Genomic DNA, 18133 nt, shown 5'->3' with positions numbered 1-18133 from the left:
GCAGCTCCAGCAAAAAGTCCTGGAATGATGGCTTGTGTTCCTAATGAGGCATAAACAGAGACGGAGCCGCGGCCCAAGGAGCTGGGTCTCCAGGAGGCCCGAGTGAACTCAGGCGGGCCCCTCTGCCCAGATGTTCGGCCACAGAGGAGTGTAATGATTCAGGGGGGAGCAGCTTGTGTTTGATTGTTGACTTTTATTAAGCCTTTACGAAATCGGCTCCTCTTCAGGGTCCTTAACGCCATTGATTCCTTGTCGTTAGAGTGCCAAGAACCCAATGTTCTCTCCTAGTTCTCATCCAGAGCAGGACTGAGGGAGTGAGGAGGGTGTGGGAAGAGAAAGAGGAAGAAGAGAAAGGGAGCCGAGAAGAGAAGGGAGAAGAACAGAGGGGGATCCATTTTTGCCTCATTCAAGTTCATTGCTATAATTACCTACCACTGCGGGGGAACTTCCTAAGGATTCGGGTCTTGGCTTCTGTGACTTGAGTCTCACACAAACGGACTTGAAAGCAGAGTTCGCTGTTGTTCTGGATAATGAATTTGGGATTGACTTGCTCAGGGTCACACAGCTAGGTGGTGGAGCTGGGGTCCAAATCCAGGTGAGTCGGACCCCAGATCCCGAGGCCAGAGCCTCTATACAGAACAGGTTCCCCGCTTCCAGTCTCCACAGGCAGAGGAGCACAAAATCCCCAGATGTTCTTTCTCAACTTGGCCAATCCACAGCCATGGGAGGTTCCCAAGCTACTTGGAATTCTTCATTAAAGTGCACGGCCTGTGAATTATCAAGATTCTTTTCCCATTGAATTTTAATGCAACTGATAGTCAGGACTGCTGATGTAAGCATAGAATTTTATTCAAGCAGAATTAATACTAGTTCCAAAGGGTCCTGCCAGATTCCTCAGGACTAAAACTCCCTTCAGGACATATCGTCCCAATGAATTATGTTGCTTTGGTTGTTCTCTAAGTTTGAGTGAAAGAGGATAGGGCCAGGCCAATCAGCTACATTTAGCTGGGAGAACAAATTGACATCTCTCGTTGCTGGAATCTCTGGGCAGAGCGAGAGGCATTGCCAAAGGATGACATCTTCAGGTCCTAAGGCGAAGTCTAACCATTCCAAATGTTAACGATACCATCAGCACTCCCTGGGAAAATAAACCTTCCTTCCAAAAGTAAACTAGACTAAAGGTATCCGAAGATAAAAAGGTTGGTTTCCAGCCAGCGACAAGACTGTGCAGAAGGATTACAATCATTTTGAAATGAAGCTCTGGAGAGCTCATCAGAATGAGAACTGGGAAGCAAATGCCCTGCCACTCAGGCCACAGAAGCTTGTGGCAGCACCACGGAGATGGCACACGCTGGCCAGGGGCCCCCGGAGTTGCTTCCTGTGGTTTTTTTTTTAATAGCCTCTCATTTTTATAACAGAATAAGATGGTCAATTTATTAGGCAACAGAGAGCACCATTTAGGGGCAGGAGGTGTCGATCAATGGTAGATCGATTGCCTAGCATGCACAAGGTCCCGGGTTCCATATCCAGCACCACAGAAAACAACAACCAAAGCACTACAGTGTTTGCACTACAGTGCTGCTTTGGAAAGAATACAGGGATCAGAGCCCCAAGTATTGGGTTCAAATCTCAGTTCCACCACTTACTAAGGTCCTTTTGGCAATTTATTGACTTTCATGAGTCTAAATAACTGTGATTTGCAAAACAGAGCTAATCAATCTGCCTCACAATGCTACCGAGAGAATTCAATGAGATATCTTTTCAAAGCTTCTAATATTGTGCCTGGCATATGCTATATATTCACTAGAAGCTCAGTGGACCATGAGCCGAGCAAGTATTTAGGGTACTTCCACTGCTCCTCCTTAAATAAGTTATTGCCTTGGGCTGGGGCTGTAGCTCAGTGGTAGAGCGCTTGCCTAGCATGTATGAGGCCCTGGGTTCCATCCTTGGCACCACATAAACATAAATAAACAAAATAAAGATATTGTGTCCACCTATAACTCAAAAAATATTTTAAAAAATAAGTTATTGCCTTAATAAGTCATCTCATATTTTTAGGAAATAAATGCTCAAGTATTTTAGAGATAAAGGGACATACTGTCTGAAATTAAAGTAATTAAACACAGACACACACACAGAGAAATCTAGATCTACCAAGAGAAAAAGAGAAAGCAAATAAAGTAAAACCCTAATGTTGGGGAATCATAGTAAAGATTTGTCCTAACTATGTAACTTTTAAATATAAAATATGCCACAATAAAAAGTAGCTGTTCTTTCACTGAGTCCCTCTCACATGCCAAACACTAAACAAGGAACTTTACATACATTATCGCTGCATAATTCAACCCTCGCAATAATTGTAAGAGAAAAATACTGTGACTGTTCACAGTGGAAACGCTTTGAAAATATTGGAATGATTGAGTGAGACTCTGTACCCAGCACCCCCACCCCCATGACTGTCCAAGGCTGTCACGCGCACTTGGATTACATGCTATGGAAACAGAAAGACTGTCGCAGCTCCCCCTGCAGGCACATCACAGGGGTGGAGGCATAACCCTCAGCCTCTCAAACAGCATTTATTCATTCGCTGTGTCCTCTGTGCCCACCAGGGAGCTGGTTGTGGATTGCTTCTGTCTCCAGTCAACAAAAAGCTGGGCATCCTGGGGCGGGGGGCCGTCGCAGGCCATGCTCTGTGTCAGGAGATTGGGTCCCAGCCTTGCCCTTAGAAACTCTGTGACCTTCGGCAAATTACCCCAACTCTCTGGCCATCCATTTGCTCTTCTGTGAACAGGCTTGAAAAATGGTCACTGAGTTTTTTTTTTTTCATCTCAGTTACTCTGGTTGTATACAATTGCCAAGTCTGTTGGAGTTTTCAACTACAAGCACAAAATATCGTAAAACTTTAAAATTGACATTGTATTTTTTTTCAACCTTAATTTTATTTATTTTTATGTGGTGCTGAGGATGGAACCCACAGCCTTGCACGTTGCTAGGGGAGCGCTCTACCACCGAGCCGCAATGGCAGCCCTTGACATTGTATGGTGACGATGTCCGTACAGAGAGATGTTGGGAGGAATGGGGGTAATATAAAGTGCAAGGGAGATTTTTAAAAGGATGATTTCCTACATGCCCTTTGGAGAAGTTGGTAGACAAAGGAGGGTAGCTCTCCCCAAATCTGCAGTCCAAACCCCTTAGAAAGGAAGTACCATTTTCTCCCCAAACTTCTTGGTATGACTGTAGGAGCCAGCAAAAGAGCTAGAGGGACCCCTTCACTTTAACAAGCCTCTCGGTTGAGGCAGTTATGCCAACTAAAATGATGCTCCACTCACTGCCTGGCAATCAATTATCACTTAACATGGCTTTTGTCACTTGCTGCCCTAAGCCCTCAAACAGAACCTGCTCCAGCTTCCAGCCCAGTTCTGAGCCAGTTTCACCCCCTTGGACCTCCCAACAGAAATGGCCATAGCTGTCCAGAGCTCAGACACATGGCTTCTTGGACTTGGGGTGCACAACAGCATAGGGGTGGCTATTCAAGTCAACCCCCCCACCACACACACACACACTGTCCCGAGGCCAGGGCAAGCTTCCTGGTGGAAACGGCCTTTGCCAGACTCTAGCAGGAACCTCCTGGCAGTCTTCCTCTGCCCTTGGCTGACACTGCACCCCTGACCCCTCCTGCTGAACCGCAGGTGGACGACACATTTTGGATGGTGAAAAGATTGATGTATTTGATTTCCGTGACTAGGAATTTTCTGTGCCCACCCATGAGCCGGTTGTTGGGTTGCTTCCGTTTCCAGTCAACAAATGGCTGGGTAGGTGACAGCGCATCCTAGGTGGCACAGAAGCATCATGGGTGGTGGGGGGAGCAGGCCATGCTCTGTGACCAGGAGATTGGGCCAGTACACGGATCCTGTCTTTTTCCAAGACAGAGGCTGTGCACTGAGAGTTTTGACTAGATGGTGTAAAAGTTTAGCGAAGCTGGTGTATCTCACACAGGGAACCTCCCCACATCTTGATAAAGAGAACTGTCAGCCAGGAGCCAGGAGCGCGGCAGGCCCTGCAGCAGTGGACGGTCTGCCAACCCGGCTGATTTCCTATGGAGGAATGCAGGAGGAGGCTGTGGCTGGGGACAGAGCCTGGAAGCAAGAAGAGGACCCTGAAACGGAGTGTCGGCCACTGTGTCACAGCTCCTGAGGAAGAGGGCATTCTGGTTACCTTAGCGAGTCTGGCCTAGAGGAAAATGGCCTTCCTCTGCTGCTTTTCAGCATCTCCCAGCTTCTGCTTCAGAGGAGAGTGAGTAGGTCGCTGCTCCGTGTGACCGGGGGTGAGTCACCCCAGCTCTGCCAGTCTCAGCTTCCCGATCCGCCACACGGGCCTAACGACGTGATCACATCAAGTGAGGGCATGTGGGAGCACTGGTTACAGCCGTGGCACTGAAGATGGGGAACACAGCAGAGCCCTTTGCTTTCAGTGACCCTCTGTCGAGGGAGGGGTCACCTGGAACAAGATGTAGGATGCGGGCTGACAACACAAGAGGCACATCTTGTTAGTTTTCACGCAGCCACACACAGTGGATGTGGCCCGGATCTCCATGCACAGAGGAGGTCACAGAGATGGGCAGACTTTTGGCATGGTCATTTCAGGCACTTTACTTTTTTACACTTTGTATTTTGAAATAATTAAAGACATTCACAGGAAGTTGCGAAATAGAGGCTCCAGGTGCCCTTCACCATCTCCTCCATGGGCTGCCTCTTTCCTGACCACAGTCTTCCGGGGGCTCTGGCCAGTTCCTCGGGTGCACACCTCAGAGATGGAGTGAACCCTGGAGGCTCAGCCAGGGGCTCGGTGGCAGCCGTCAGAGGGTTTTCACTGGGATAAAGGAATACATTGCAGTGCCCTGGGGAGGCCTTGCTAATCTCCTGATTAGAGATTTATGAGACAATAATTGAGATTCGCTGACGTGCTCAGAAAAAGTAACTGGCCCTACCCAGGCCGTTTTCAGCGATCCTGCCAACAGAGCCAGCCAAGTCGCTTCATGGTCCTACGATCTGTTAACTGGGTTCTGGACGTGACAAGCTTCCAGTGACCAGCTGGGCATGGGGCGATGAAAGGCGCCCGTCATTACCAGCCCCTCAGGTTCAGCAGCCCTCCCATCTACTCCACGTTCAAGTCACCACCATCTGGGGCCAGCAGAGGTGCGCGGCCAACGCTCCCCTGTCCCTTTTCCACTCCAACTTGTGAACTTGGAAAGGAAAATAGCTCCCACATTTCTTGCTGCACTATTTATTGGACGGGAGTTATTTCATCAATCATTAACATCCTTCTCCGAGAACCGGTTCCCAAGAAAGAGGAAACCCGATCCTCTTCTCCGGCTTGGATGCTGCGCGCCAGTCGCACTCCACGTGACCATGGTGATGCCTTCCAAATGCTGCACAAATGCTGCCTTCTTCTCTGTTGGGCACGATGCCCCAGGGGCCAAAAACTCCCTGAGGAAAGTTAAACCCATCAAGGTCCACCTCCGGCCAGCGCCCGCTTCCTGCGCTCAGCCTGCTGCAAGGCTCCTGACTAGCGGGACACCCTCGTTGGCCACTGTCTCACCTGTGGCAGGGTCTGGTACACTCTGCCCATGGAGCTGAGCAAGTGCAGCAGGGCAGACACCAAGAGTACTTATACTCCTCACCAAAATGTTCTGACCCTCACTAAAACAAACCTTTACAGGAAAAAAGCTCCCTGCTCAGCTGCAATAAAGGGAAAGGTTAAATGTGGACCAAGGAGTAATATATAAGCAGTTTCTCAGTTTTCTGGGGGGAATACTTAACAACCTAAGTATGTTTCCCCAGGAGGTAATCTATTATATTTTGTCCAATTTCTTACTCCAAGAACTGAATCAATTCATGATGTAATGCCCAGGGGAGAACAATCTTTTGGAAACAGAGTATCTTTCTGGGGACAAGGTTGAGGAAAACATCTTAATATTGTTACAGCTTTTGGCCTGGTAGTAACAGCTCTTTGCAAGTGGATGGCAGAGCAGAAGGGAAGACAGGAAAATGTCAAAAGGACACTGGCCTCCACAGTGTAGGGGAGCTGACAGGACTGTTTTCTTTCCTGGGAGAAATACAGAATAGAAATCCACTGGGGCATTTACAGGACAGCTGTGGGACCCTGGGCACAGGTTTTAGGGACAAATGGAGAATGCTGAGTATTTGAGGTGCTGGCACCTGCAAGCAGCAGCAGTCTTGACTCAGAAGCAGAGCTCTTTCTGGGTTCTTCTCTGCTCCAGCCCCCCACAAGTATATTAGAAAAGAAATGGTAAATCAGAACTCGGCATTCAGTTAATTCACGACCTTTGATTACTTTTGAGAAATTCTGGATGATTCTGCTGAAGCTATTGATTTCAATGACTCTCAACATTTAGAGCAACAGCCAGCCAGTGCCTGGTGGCCTGCCTTCCTTAAGCACCAGGTGCTGGAAGATAGAGGTGTGGACAGAGCTCATGAAATAATCCACCAACTGAGCATCAGGCTGCACACTCTCCACTCTGAGGTGCCAGTCACTTCCCAGAACCCATGTTGCACCTTGCTGTGTCACCAGAGGAACCATACACTGCAGCACCTCTAGTGAGGGTTGCAAAATCTTTTTTTAATAAAAAAAAGGGAGGAAAAGGCCTTGATCAAGGGCTATAAGTGGGTGGGCCTAGATTATTTATTTAAAGGAAAGATGCATTGTTTCTCCAAGGGGAAAGGAAGCCACAGTGGGAATTACCTAAGAGGTTCTAATTGGATTTGATTGGACAATTATTTTTATATCTAAAAATAAGTTTACTTAGGTTAAAAAGGAACTGTTCAATTCTGAGAGTTTAAAAAAAAAGAAAAATGAATTTGAATAAACCAGAGTGCTAAATATTCCTGTTACTCAAATGCAAATTTAACTCTATGCACCCACCACATTCAAATTTGAATACCAACAACCTAAATGACACTTTCAAAAACAAAAGCTTGCTTCACCCCCCCCCCCAAAAAAAATTTCTAGTGCCCTGTCCCCCTCCTTTTAAATCACATTTCTCTGGCCTCTTGACAGCCCAGGCACGATGGGCTTCTACAATATCCATTCACCCACTCAGGGCAAATTGCAAAACCTAAACATCCACTCCTTAAAATGCCACTTAGGCTATTCACAGGACTACGTTGGGCTTTAAGCGCCTGGGAAGAGAAATCTTTGCATCTATAGGTAATGCTTCTGTCTGATATTATTCAGCAAAACATCTGATGAAAGGATTTTATATTTCAAAGGCAAGACCTGAAAAGTGGGCTGAAATCTTTGCTACCCTGTGAGACTCGGATCGTCTGACTTACACATTTGCTGCCATTGTATCTTAAGACACAAACCAAGAGCCTGTTGGTCGCAGGTAATCACAAATTCAAAGTTATTACTGTGATTAATAATATATTTTGTGAGGGTCAGAAAGCACAATGTACAAGATGGATTATCTTGATTGCACAGATTACTTTCTCTTCACAGATCCAAAGGGGGAATACTTAACAACTGAAGTGGGGAAGGCCGGACTTGGTAAACAATGCTGGAGGCTGACTTACAAAGGGGCCATTGATGCTTCTTAGAGTGGGTTCTTTGGGGGGCAGAGAAGGCTGCTATCAAGGGGGTTTCAGGCATACTTGCTGGCTCTGATATTCCTAAAATTCTCAGATTCTTAGTGGTCTCTAAATGTTTAAATACTTAAATTCAAGCATTTATCACTCTTTGGGGACTTCTGTAGAATTTATTTACATTTGGAGTTACTATTATCAGAGCTCATTTTAAAAATATTAGCAAAAAAAAAAAAAGTAGTCTATTTAAAAGTATTACCACAAATGCAATTCCTTAAGACAAATCTCCAACATTTAAGAAAAAATGCCACCTGCAAGCTGTAAATATGTACATTAATTTTTCCCCATGGTATTTGCTTTGGCTGTGACCTACCCTAATATTCAGTTGAACAAGGGCTAAAAATTGTCAAACTAAATTCTTGTTTGAGAGCTGAACTCTACTGCCAGTTTGAAACACACATCCAGGTTTAGGGAATATGTTTTGTTTGTCTTGGCTGTGACACAGGGCAGAGCAGTTTCCATCCCATTCGAATGCATTCAAGAGAGTTTGAAATATTGCACAATAAAAGTCATTCATTATATCTGTCTCCTTTCCCTTCCAAAAACAAAAATGGCTGCCCCGTTCCAAATCTACACAGGGGGCAGGAAGAAGGGAGGCAGAGGGTCACTGGAAATCACCCAAGACTAACACCAGGTTTTTCAGGTTTGAGTTAGGGAATATTTAAAAATCTTCATTCCCAATTTATACTCAAAACAAGAAAAGACAAAGATTGGTTGCCTTGGATTATTGCTGTTATGAACAATTAAAAAGGAGACACATTGTATTTGCTCAAATGTTTATAAAATCGTACATAAAATCTTACGCTTTACATTTAAGTCCCTGGCATCTAAACTACAAATGTAATTGAACCAAAATCTTCTTTTGCCCATTTTCTCTATAAACTTTTCAACTGCCTGACATTAATTTTATACTGAAAAAAATTATTTCACTGTTAGCAGCAGACATTTAGAAGAATCTATTTTTGCAAACACCTGATGCTATTTAGTGGTTATTTGATGTGAAACAGAGAAAAAAATTGACATTTATTTCCTTGCTTGGCATCCAGGATAACAGAACACTTCTAGCGGTTTGGTTTTAAATGGCAAAAACATAAAGACCACTACCAAATCACTATATTTAAAATTACAAAACATTACTAAAGTGGAATGAATAAGTGGGTGAATAAGGCCATGAAAATAAAATTAGCTGTAGTAAATAGATCTAACAGTTACCTTTAAAATTTCAGAGATTAAAAATTCACACACATACACAAGGATTTGGAACTTTTTAAAGTTTATATAATTTGAATTTTCTTCTAACCCCAAATGCCAATTGTTTGCATCCCTGCAGACCACTTGTAGCACAGCATGTAAACTTATGCAATTTAGCCAATTTGTACACTTTGAATAAATGAGAAAAAAATGCTAAGTTCACTTGAGCATGGAGCGGGACAGTTTTTATACTAAACCAAACTATAACAAAAACTTTAAAGTTAGCTCTCCTACCAATTGTCGGAAATTTTGTGGTAAAAGGCAAGCCTGCATTTTTCTTTAATGTGCCTGCTCACTTATTTCCCCCTTTTCATGTGTGATAGAATACTTAACAAATATAAAAGCAGTTTCAGAAAATACTTGAATCCCAACTTCACCCAAACCTCCAAAAATCTTTCCAATAAATCCTTCAGGTCATACTCAGGCTAACTATGATCTTGGTTGAAGATGTGAAATAACAACATGTATGCGGTGAATGGCAGTGATTAGTCAACTTCTCCTTTAGGGCCATCTTGTTATTTGTAGTCTGCATCTCAGTTTCATAGACAACAGACAACACTGAATGATGTACAAAAATAAACACTAGAATATCAGATAGCTTGAAATGGTCAGGCCATGGTACAATTGTAGGGCCAAATCAAGGCTATGCAGTGATTCTCAAATTTAAGACCAAACCCCCATTTTTTTTAATGTACAATTATTTGTTAAATGAATTTTAATCCCACTCCACACCCTCAATCTAGGATTTCAAACCCTGAGGCAAATCCTTCACATACTCTACAGACAGACTTGGTAGAACAGAGTTGAATAACCATGTGAGATTACTTTAAAATTTTGTTCCGTACAATCCACTGTGTGCAGTCTAGTTTCAGATGTATGCTCCATCCAGATATATTCACACTAAGAATACAAAGGAAGCAAAAATGATTTTAAAACTTGCATGAGATGAAGCCAACCTGTAACAACCAGGTTCAGGAGTGGTTAATAAAGGGACATCAGAAACACACGTGCCTTTTGGAGCTTCCACCAGTGGCTCTGAGACACCTCGCCAGTGGACTTCTTTAGAACCATGCCCTAGACTGCTGTTCTGCCTCCCTGAAGAAAACTGAGCTTCAGAAGACAATGATCACATTTAGAAATGAATGTCTGGCATAGTTGTCAAATAAATGCCTGACAGAGGTATTAATAAATCTATAATCTGCCCACCTGGAATGACTTGGTGTAGGGAAATTTTCCCATGTTAAGAAATAATTCACAAATGCTAAGTTCACTTGAGTATGGAGAGGAGCAGTTTTTATACTAAACCAAACTATAACAAAAACTCAACTTATAAACACAAATGAACTAGTTCTATTAGATAATTTAATCTTTTGGAACTTATTTTAATTTCCCTTTATTTCTTCTAGCCAAAGTTCAGTATCCAAAGAGAATTACTTCTGGACAACTGACTCTTACAGTGACTCTGGGTCACAATTTTAAATCACGAACCATAGTAAATTAGTTTACAGAAGACTGGGATGAATGCACAGCCATGCCAGGGAAACTGATCTCCTTACCTTATTACTGAGGACTTTTTATTACTAACCTGGCTTCTTGTCCCCTAAAGGTAGTACATGCAGGTCTGGGTATAATTGAAGGTCCCAGAAAGAAATGGTTGACCTTTTGCCTCTACTGCCCCCAACAAAGAACTTTAAACATGGTCTAACGCTCGTCAGACATATAGATCAGTGGAATAAAGACCAGAAACAGACCACACATATAAGGCCAAACGATTTCAACAAAAGTCCCAACATAATTCAATGAGGAATGGGTAAGCTTTTCAACAAACGGCACTGGATGACTTCCACTAAAAACACACACACAAAACCCCACCCTTGCCTTACACAACATGCAAAGATTAACTCAAAGGAGACCTAAGACTTAAATGATAAATGAAACTATAAAATCTCTAGAAGAAAATAGAAAATCTTTGTACCTTCAAGTTAGGCAAAGATTTCTCAGGACACAAAAAGCAACCATTAGGGGCTGGGTTGTGGGCTCAGTGGTACAGAGCTCGCCTAGCAAGTATGAGGCACCACATGAAAATAAATAAATAAAATTAAGGTACAGGGTCCATCTACAACTAAAATATTTTTTTAAAAAAGCAACCCTTAAAATATAATGCACCAAAATAAAAAAATTTGGACAAAAAAAAAAAAAAAACCAACCCCAGTAAAGCCCTTGTATCCAAATACTCAGTAATCTTTCAACTCAATAATAAACAATAACACCAAGTAACATGGGCAAAAGGTTTGAACAGACAACATAGATGATAAGGATTGCAAACAAGCATAGGAAAAGATGTTCATCATGATCAGTCACTGGAAAACAAACAGCTGGTGGTAGGAGTACAAAATGGGAAAGTACACCAATGCCTTAGAAAGGTAAACTATTTCAACCATCCAGTCCAAAAGCCCCGTCTCCTAAGTATTTACCTAAGATAAACGAGCTCCGTCTCTTAAGTATTTATCTAAGATATAAAAAAAGAACCATACGTGAACATTTATAGCAGCTTTATTCATATTACCTAAAAAACACAATCCAAATTTCCGGAGTGGTGGTACATCAATAAACTGGAATACTACTCAGCAACAAACAGGTATCGACTACAGGCAGCATAAATGAATCTCAAAAAAGCAGACATGAAAAGTTATATACAGTATGATTCCACTTTTATGACATTCTGGAAAAGAGAAATATAGCGACAGAAATCAGCAAGGAAGGAATGGGTTCGGGGAGAGGGGACGGACTCAGGTAGTGGAAATGTTCTATCACTGACTGCTGCAGTGGTCACAGGACTATAAATTTGCCAAAATTCAAACTGCTCAAAAAGAGTAACTTTACTGTAACTTATTTTACCTCAGTAGGCTAGACTTTTAAAAAATAGCTCTTTCATTCTCCAGCATGAACCAGGCATGATCAATCACTGCCTCCTAATTACAGCAGTTCTAAGCCTCCTTCTCAATTCTGGCACCCCAGTTGAAAGTGGGGCAGTGAGAGAAAACAGAGGCAGAGTGGCTGTAAGTGGCAGAAGAAAATGAGAGAAAGAAGGCAAGGATGCGAAAACGTAAGGGGCAGCTTGCCAGTTAAGATCCAGGAAGAGAAGTCAATTAACCATTTTACTTTAATTTTGAGGAATTTCTTTTACATTTCCACAAGCCCCATGTGCCACATTTTCAGTGGCAAAAGCTGGAGACAACTCCCATTCATTACTAAGGAGATGGCTACCTGAATTACAGATAGTAAAAATATGCAATTCTATACAAGGCTTAATTGAAAAGATCTAGGACTGCTCACAGCAAGACTGAAGGACTCTCATGGTATTTTGTTGACCAACAAAAGTCGAGTTGCAGAATGGCACATCATGATCCTGGTTAGCAAACAACAAAATCGTACTCCCTGTGCATGGAAGAAAGTTCTGGAAGACCCCTGGCAGCTGTCAGTGTTTGCACACAGAGAGGTGAAGCTACACTGACGTCTGTCGGGGTGGAGGGAAAGGAAGACAGTTGTCAATACTTCTGCTTCAAAGCTTTGTACAGTTCTCTGCCTTGTTCAATAGACACCTATTATTTCTGTGATTAAAAAATAAGGGGAGGCACCGGCAACAGCAAATAGGAGTTGCCCGGCTTGTAGGTTTCAGACGGTAGGGGGGACTTCAGATACCATGCTGCCATCTCCTGGAACAGTTAAGAATCTGCAGGAACAGAGGCAGAGGAGCTAAAGGATCAAACATGCAGGGTGAGTTCCTGCAGCAAGGCAAGGCAAGGCAAGGAAAAACTATTTTGAAGTCAACTTTTTGATTTCACCACTAATGAAAAGAAAAAAAAAATAGGAAGCCTTGATGAAATACAGAAATTTTTACAAATCTGATACAGAGACTTTAGGTAGATAAACTATTCATAAATATCAAAATATTTATCAATGAAACATTTTAAAACCAACAGAACTTGTAAAAATGTGTCTATATTTTTAGCTGTAGGAGTTAGAAAGTGAGAACAAGTTTACTTTAGAAAAACCCAAGCCAAAATCACAGATCAAAATACTTTATCCAACCTCATTAGCACTTTTTGAGAATTTTTTTTAAAATGTGAATTTTTAAAAATTCAAATATGGTTGAGTCGGCATAATAAATTAGAACTAGTGGCAAGTAACAATCATTAGCTTTTCACCTTCGTATTGAACAAGGGGAAATACAAAAGTTGTTTTTGAAACTCAAAAAGTCCTCTAATATTTAGGTGTCTGAAAGGTTTATTATTTTTTTATTTTTTTTAATTACCAAAATCAAAAAGCTTCATATGAAGTTAATTAGTTTTTGTTGTTTTTTCTTTTTTGGTTGTTTTCAAGGGAACCGATTTGGTAACCACATCAAATCATAAATGGGAAAGGAAAAGGTCCATAAATAATTTACATGTAAAGATAAAAGAAATTTTTAAACAATCCACCCTTGAGCAGAAGAAATTGGGGATCACTTGAGTGTTAATGTAAAATACATTCGTCTTTAGCAGCAGGAGTTCCAGACCTGCCGGTGCCAAGGAGGTAACAAATAGTCTCCATCTACAAGGGGGAAATGGGCTGCTCAGCAGGAGCTTTCTTCCCTGTTGTGTTATTTATAGGGAGCCCTATTTGTTAACATGTTTCTGCTATTATGGCAAGGGAGAGCTTAATGATTTAAAGGATTTCAGAGACAATTGTTTAATGATACAATGATTTATGTGCATTCACAAATTCCAGATATATAGTAATTTAGATTTTCAAACTGCTGTCACCAAAACAGCCGGCAGGAAATATTATAAAAGGTACCTAAAGAAGCTGAGACAAGTGATAGTGCTGGAAAATGCTGTGCCAATACAAATCACTGACCTACCACCATGTATTATGTTAATAAACTACTTTCCTAGTAAGTTTGTACCTTTCAAAATTTTTTTTTACCACAAACCATGAATTAAATGCCAAACTACCTGTGACTTATTCAAATCATTTGGGAATCCAGTCTTTAAAAGAGCAATCTTGTTTGAAGAAAAAAGAATGCTTTCATATTGATGCTATTTTTAAATTATATATTCATTTATAAAGATGGATTTATAAAATTCTGGCTATTGAAAATTTCTAAAAATTCACATTTAGAATTTGATTTTAACTATTAAAGTAAAAATTTCATTTGAAACAGATAAGGCAAGTCTTCAAAGCTTCTCTTAAATTGAACCCAAAGAGAAAACAAGCTTCATAATTTCCATTTTCCTAATTGTTAAAATATTTAAGCACTTTTTTGTCATATCATAAAACACTTATCACCCCACTTTAAGCCTTCAAGCTTGTATTACTTCCATCTTCATAAAGTTCCACACTTCTATACATTTGTCTTTTGCAACAAATAAACTGTGATATAAGGATCAACCCTAAAGGTTGCTTTTGACAACAGAGTCTACACCTTCAGTGGTAAGTAAGTACTCTCATACTGTTGGGTCTAAAAACAATCCTTTTAGCAAAATACTAATAATAGCACTTACTATTTTGGGGGAGAACATACTTAACAGAATGCTTTTTTTTTTTTTTTTTTTTTGAATGTTGCAGAAATGCACTTATTTCTACTTAAAAGTCAGTTCAAATCAAGTGATTTTATTGATCTGAAACTTTTGAGGCACTGAAGCTAAACAAAGGATGGAACTGGAAGAGAAGATGCTCCTGAGCAGGGACAGCTACCTCATCCACTGCAGATGCTGCTGGGGAAGGGCTGCATCCTGTTTTACTTTGCCTGTCTCCACCCCTTGGGAGGTGGGCTAGGGGCTTCCTCCCCTCTTGGGAAAGGCTCTTCTCCTGCAGAGGTTGGGCTGAGTGACACTGTGCCTTGCTGGAGAATGTGGGTGCACAGAAGCTCCTCCTCCTCCTCTGCTCAGGTAGGCGCGAACACTCAGCAGCCAGATCCCGGCTACTCTCTTCACCTGAGGCAGCGACCACCACACGGGGGTCTTGTCTGGAAGACAGAGCTTCTTTTATGGGGGACATATTTCCCAGGCTTCTGCAGTCAAAAGTACTTATTGTTCTCCTCCTTGATTTTTGGGAAGTGGGAGGACATGGAGGTGATATCCACACAAGCCCTTCACTTTCCGATTTTTTTTGGAACCTTGAGCTTCGTCGCACTTTGGTTTTACCATTTTGTCTCTGAAAGATTTGTTCTAAACTAATTTCTAAAGAGCTTCCCACACTGTAGGAAGGTTCGTGATTCCCGTTTTGTTCCAAATGTAGATTCTGACCATCAGAATAACACATTGAGCGTCTTCTATGTTTCTTTTCCCTGCAACTCATAATGCTATTTTCTGGGGATTTTCTTCCCACATTATCACTGTTGCACTTAGCTTCTTTTATATTTCCAATTAGAACATCTTCTAAACAATTAAATCCTTTGTGTGACTCACACATGAAAGGGCTGCCCTGCAGTTTCCCCTCGGCAGCAACTACTAAGTCTTCTTGTTTCTCATACCTAAGATCTTCTGAAATTTTCAAGGTTTGACAGAGCTTTTCTGCATTCTGACCAGCAGCAGCAGATTCCTGGCACTGAAGGATAAAATCAGGTTTCGAGTGATCTGACACAATGTGTTCTCCCATCACAGAAGCACAAGAAGCTTGACTGTCCTCGGTCTCAGTCTCAGTTTTTGATTCATTTTCACTTTCCAACGTATTTTCTGCTTTTGGAATGTTCCCGTTGTCTTTGGTGTCCACGGTATTTGTATTGGGGTCTTCCTCAGAAGTAACACTGCCAGGCAACGTGGAGGTTTTTATGTAAGAGCGACAGAGACCATACACATCAGATTCACCAAGGCCTTGCTGCATGTACAGATCTTTGGGGTTCTGAGGCCAAAGAATGTTTTTTTTAACTCGAATTTTAGGAGGTGTCTCTTCTTCCAGTTTACCATTTGAGTTGCAACCATCTAGGGGCACATAAATATGTTTAAATCTAATTAAAAAGTAACAGTGGAACCTCAAGTTTATTAAACAGGTGCTTTATCGAATGACTGTGTCCTATTAACATGACGTTTAAGTTTTCAAAAATTATAAAACCTACAAATGCTATACTACACTTGTCCCCATTTGTCATTCTCCTCTTCCTTTCTTAGCTGTTCCCCAGTCCTCAGGTTAAGAAAACAGCTATTCAACGCATGAATTAATAAAGCACACAACCTCTGACTATGAAAATGAGTGGTACCTTAAATTGCTTCCTCTATTCTAACACACTTCCCACACTACAAGGTCCATTAGCATGAGGCTACCACATTTCCCATCTCCCTGAAAACAAATTACTAAAAATGGGCAACATTACGCTTCTAAAACTTATTCTATCTACGTCCCTGTATTTCATGATGCTAGGGACAAATTTACAATGAAAGAGATGAATTTGGAAAAATCTTGGGGATTTGAGGACTCAGTAACTAAAAGGGCACATAGCTCTCATATTCTCTGATAAAAAAATATACAAAGTGCCCTGTACTTTCAGAACCATGTTTGCTTTACATCTACCCTTTATTCCTCAACCTTTGACTCAACTGCATCCTCCACCAACGTGTGCTGCACGCAGCCTTTCACGAGTTTCAGACACTTTATAGGTAAAAAATGTCATCATCAAGTATGAGGTACGTAACATAACCTAATGAACTCAGGCTAAGCTCTGTTCTAAATCTCAGTACTATTTATACTGTAATCTCAGAAAACAGTGTTTTCAATTGGCTAGTAAAATGAGTATAAAAAATTTTAAACAAAATAAAAATTGAAGATATATAAATCTAAAAAACAGTGTTTCAATCTGAAAATATATCCTGTCATGTAAAGTTAAGAGATTAACATAGGTCAAGGTCCACTCAATGCCAATCAGTGAATATGTCACTTGGGCTTTTACAGCTTTAAAATAATCGGTATTTTTGTATTTTTCATAAAATTCAGCATACTAGAAAAGAAGGTAGGAGACAGAGAGGAAGGAAAGAAAGAAGCAAGAAGAGAAGGGAGGAAGTTGTCTTGAACTTTGAGTGGGTAACACTATTGGTTAAAAAATGCTTCAAGTATTCAAAGAATTTTCCTCAAAATGCAGACAGCATGATTTCTTAGAACATAAGTAGCATTAGGCCACATTAAGAAAGAGATGGGTGACAGACCTCCTGTAACAAGGTGTCCCACATGAAAAGGCAGGGAGAGGCACAAGTGACAGGTTGGTCGTTCATTTAAACTTGCTCTATCCTCAGGCTGAGAAGCATGTAGAAACTAAGAGTCCACATGCTTGCTTCATTCTCAAATCCTAGGAATTGTAAATCCTATACAGCACACCACAAATAGGAGGCAGGCTGTAAAAAGGATGATTGGCAAAGGCAGCTATTTTAAAAATGATTCTATTAAAAAAAAAATCAACACATCAAATGGACACATGTCATCTTCAGCATGATTTAGCCAGGATTTAAAACTTAAACATTAAAAATCAGATGTAATGTCTACCCATTTTTTAATTTAACTAGGATATTAATTGATTTGATCTTCACTTATAAACAAAAACCTTCAAGGGGCTCAAGCTCTGTTTATAAAAAACATTTCTAGAAGATGCTTAATAGCACCAATTCTAATGAAACTTCATGAGACAAGATTTTTGTTTTGTTTTTGATTTTTTTAAGTTTTTGCTTCAACTCATATATCTTTTACTGAGCCATGAGCTTAAGGGATGGACTGCACAACCAATAGAACTTATTTTAACAAAATGCATTAATAAGCAAAATGATGAAAAAATAGAAATTATTTCCCCTGAAATTATATGCAAGTCTGGCTGGAATTTACAGATAGGACACAGAGCTCCCATCAGATTCGGACACTAGCCCAAGCCATCTCAAAAAATTACGAACTACAGCTTCCTTTTCTTAAAATTCTCTTTGTAATGGGGAAATAATGCTACTTTTATTTACGCACTGTTTATTGAATGGGAAATAGGGAAGAAAGGATGAAATAGAACAAAGAGGGTAAAGAGATGGCATATACAGAACTAAGAGGATAAAGCAGGGATACCTGAACACATCCTCCGGACGCCCGGAACCAAAGGTGTCATCTCGCAGACCTCAGGCAGCTCAGGAATAGGACTTAGGAGGGGCTTTTTGGAAGCCATTTCTCTTTCCCCATATAAAGACTTCTGAACTCTTTTCATCCACTTCCCTTTT

This window comes from Spermophilus citellus (assembly GCF_964194105.1).
Source record: "Spermophilus citellus genome assembly, chromosome: 16".
Classification (NCBI taxonomy): domain Eukaryota; kingdom Metazoa; phylum Chordata; class Mammalia; order Rodentia; family Sciuridae; genus Spermophilus; species Spermophilus citellus.
This window is presented reverse-complemented; position numbering follows the sequence as displayed.